Here is a 4318-nt window from a genome sequence, read left to right as displayed (position 1 = left end):
GGCGTCCACACGCCGCGCAGGCGCAGTGGGCGGGCGCGCGCGGAACGCTAGCGCCTCTGCCGATGGGGGAGGGAGGAAGAAGGCGAGCGAGGCGCGCGCGGGAGGCTACTAGTCAGACGTCGCTGCGCGGCGAGGTGTCCCGTTGCCGTTACACCAGTCTACACCAGTCACTAAAGAATACCGCCAGGATACAAGATCCCGTCACCGTATTTCCTGAGAAGAAAAACGAGGGGTACCAGGGGGAGCGGTAAACTTCCACCGTGGCAAATAACATTTGTAAAATAATTTACGTTTTCCGTGAGGAGTGTAAGACGTCTGCTTCTGGACCAGAGAAAATGGGTCTGGACTTACTAAAGACTGAAGGAAATATATAAACAACTGTTTTCAGACATTGGGCAATAGGAAATTCTGGACCGTTGTGCCTGAGAGAAGAGAAACAAGATCGACCCTATATCACCCTGGCTTTCTGCCTAAAGGCAGTTTTCAAGTTGAGGCGCAGGGAAGGGGAACTCAAAAAAAGACCTAAGATCTCACTGAGAAGACAGGTCTTATTGAGTTGAAAAGACAGGGATCGGAGTTAAGGGGATTTGGGGAGGCCAAGCTGATTGGAATTGATGAGGAGTTCCTGGAGAAAGAGCTTCGGAATACACATGGCATACCCTTGAATCTTTAGCTGAATAAAAATCAGCGGGTATGTGGTGTGAACCTCCACAAGGCCCACAAAGAGTAATTGCGGGGAACAGTTAAGTCAGACAATTCTGAGTTCACACTGGAAGAGGACTCGTTTGAGTTCCCCACTGCCGTTGACTACATGGAATATGCTCCTGAGACCCAGAGGTGTCATGTCTTAGTTGTGAGGTCAACTCCTGAGACCCTGGGGTCTAGAGAAAAAGCTATTGTCGATTCTTCAAAAGCTTAAAACCCTGAAAGGATCAAACTTGCTCAGCAACTAACCTGACTGCCTGCCAGAACAAAGGCTAATTCTCTCTAAAAGACTACAACGCAACTCAGGACTCAACAACATTAGGTTGAAAATATCAGGCATCTACCAGTTAAAAATTAATAGACCTGCCAAGTAATTAGGAGAATATATGAGACAGGCAATAGGAACATATCCAGAAAGGATACAAATGGTGGCATTGACAAAAACTTCAAACATCTATTATAAATGTACTCAATATGTTCAGTGATTTAAAGGAAAAAGATGATGGGAGAGAAATGAGGCTTTTTAAAAAGAAGCAAATAGAATTTCTGGTGAGGCTTTTTAAAAAGCAAATAGAATTTCTGGAGATGAAAAATATGTGAAATTAAAAAAATCTCTTGGCAGAGGCACCTGGGTCAGTCAAGTGTCCTTTGACTCTTGATTTCAGCTCAGGTCATGATCTCAGTTTCGTGGGTTCAAGCCCTGTGTCAGGCTTTGTGCTGAGAGTGTGGAGCCTGCTTGGGATTTTCTCCCTCTCTCTCTGTCCCTCTCCCGCTTGCACGAGCATGCGCCGTCTCTCTCCCTCAAAAATAAAAAAATCTCTAGAGAGGATGGATACCACATTTGGAACTGTAGAAAAAAGAAGTAACATACCGGTGGTAGCAATCCAAAATGACACACTCAGAGAAAATAGGAAAAAAATAATTTCCAGAGCCTCTTGTGACCTTTGGGACAATATAAAGAGGCTATATATGCATTTAGGAGAAGACTTCCACTGCCTCCATTTTGACCTTCAAACTTTCTAAGTTCTTTCCAGTTTACTTTTAACTTAGGCAGAAAACACTGAGGGCAGAGTATTCCCAGATGGGACCTGAAACTACCCCCTCAAGGAATAAGGACCACCCTGAGCTAGCAAGACCCCACCACCCATGATTGACCTCCAGACAAAAATCAATTTGACCTTCACTGCCCACCTGGATATACTCACTGACCTGTGTCTCACATTTTCTATATATAAACCCTATAGGTATTTTCAGCACTTTGGAGACAGTCTTTGAGATGCTAGTCCACAGTCTTCCTGGTGTCGGTCTCACTGAAACAAATTTCTCTCATGTTTCACCACCACTAGTTTCTCTGCCTTTGGATTTTGTCAGCTTAAAAGTAGCTAGAGAAAAAAAAGGCACAGAGCACAGTAAGAATTTTTATGGCCTTCTCATTAGAAACTCCGCAAGCCAAAAGAAATGAAATAACTTTAAAGTACAAAAACAAAACCAACTGTCAGCTTGGAATTCTATACTCAGCAGGGCGAAACAAAGACTTTCCAGATAAACAAGCCCAGGAAAACCACATCCTGAAGTAGAGTCATCCTAGCTGACCTGCAGACCTGTGAGGAAGAAAAATAATTGCTTATTGTAAGCCACTGGGGTGGTTTTATGATAGGAAAAGATAGGCTTCAGTCGGCAGAGGCTAGGTTCTGAGGTCCCTGGGTGGGGAAAAACATTTATTTTTTGGAACAATGCTGGGAGTGTCTGACTGCAGCAAACCCCCTCGGGCATGAGGTTCCTCTTAAGAATGTAACAGACACCACCTACTCTCCCCTCAGATTTCCCTCAGGAATTCGACAAAAGACATAACTAAAAATAAGTAGTAGGGGCGCCTGGGTGGCTCAGTCCATTGGGCTTCCAACTTCAGCTCAGGTCGTGATCTTATGGTTCCTGAGTTTGAGCCCCGCGTCGGGCTCTGTGCTGACAGCTCAGGGCCTGGAACCTGCTTTGGATTCTGTGTCTCCCTCTACCCCTCACCCGCTAATGATCTGTCTCTCAAAAAAAAAAAAAAGTATATTAAAAAAAATTATAAAAGAAGTAGTAGCCTATAAAGTGTATGACCCACAAGAAATGATATGGCCATAGACCACCCCTCATACAATAGTAACGAGCCAATTTAGAATGGACAACCCAGCACCTAGAGTTATCAAGCCAGTAGGGTAGGAGCTGAGAAGGAACTAAGGGTAAGGGAAGGCCGGGCGGGGGGCATCCAGAACCTTATAAAACAAGGACCCTTGCCTATAGTCCGTGGACATTCACTTTCGAATGTCCCCTCTCTGTAAAGAGAGTTTTCATACGGTTCTTACTTTCTGAGCTTGTACTCTAATCAACTTTTGCCTGCTGCTCATTCTGTGTCCACCTCTTCATTCTTCGAAGCAGTGAAGACATATAATTCCCTACTGGAGAAAGGGACATAATTGGAAATCTCCTACAGATCTGTTACTTCTGCTATCACCTGCTTCCTCCTTAGTGGACTGTATGTTTTCCCTCATAACTACAGATTTACCTTTGTGTTTATAAGGTTTATAGGCTCAGAAATTAAAAGGATTTCTAAGATACGACAGAACTGATAATCTCTGTTTGCCAGATTTATTCATTTTCTCCTTAGATTATGACTTTGAGTCCTGACACACAACTGCAGAGAAATTGATGAGAATCCTAATCTCATCTCCCTGTCACCTAGAAGATGCTGTTTCTCTCAAAGAAAAAAAAGCACCCAGTGAACACTATCAGGATCCACATTACATGAACATTAATAAGCACTAGTTACAAACTGTTGCACTTGAACTTTTTGATCTAGGTGTGTCAACTGTTAAGAAAGATTCACTATCAAGAAGTGATAATTTACCTACACTGCAAATGACGGGCTTACACTTAGTACTGTTGCCTGTATCTACGGGAATAAGATACCAAAACCATTCTTTCATTCAACAACTATTTATTGAGAAACTTTTATGTGTCAGGAATAAGCATTGAACAAAATAACAAAAACCCTTTGCCCTGGCGGAATTTATATTGGAAAAGTGCAATTAGACAATAAACAAAAGATGGGGGTGTCGGGGTGGCTCAGTGGGTAAAGGGTCCACCTTCCGCTCAGGTCATTATCTCACAGTTCATGGATTCGAGCCCCGCATCAGGCTCTGTGCTGACAGCTTGGAGCCTGGAGCCTGCTTCAGATTCTGGGTCTCCCTCTCTCTCTGCCCCTCCCCTGTTCATTCTCTGTCTCTCTCTCAAAAACGAATAAACATTTTAAAAAAGACAATGAAAGAAATGAATAATATGTTCACACTGTGGAGAAAAACTAAGCAGGTAAGGGGAATGGGGCCTGCCTCTGGGTGAGGGTTTGAAATCGAGTGGTTATAGGAGGTCTCTCTGATTATGTGCTATTTGAGCAAAGACCTGAAGGAGGTAAGGGAGTGAACTGTGAGGATATTGGGTAAGAGAATTTCAGGCAGAGCAAGCAACAAGTAAAAAGGCCCTGAGCTGAGAATGTGCCTGGATTATTCAGGAAATACCAGTGTCCGATACTTTCCTTTGATTATATGATATCTGTGTGTAGGAGACACAAATG

The sequence above is a fragment of the Neofelis nebulosa genome, chromosome 3 (genome assembly GCF_028018385.1).
Source record: "Neofelis nebulosa isolate mNeoNeb1 chromosome 3, mNeoNeb1.pri, whole genome shotgun sequence".
NCBI classification, from domain to species: domain Eukaryota; kingdom Metazoa; phylum Chordata; class Mammalia; order Carnivora; family Felidae; genus Neofelis; species Neofelis nebulosa.
Note: the sequence above shows the minus strand (reverse complement) of the source record.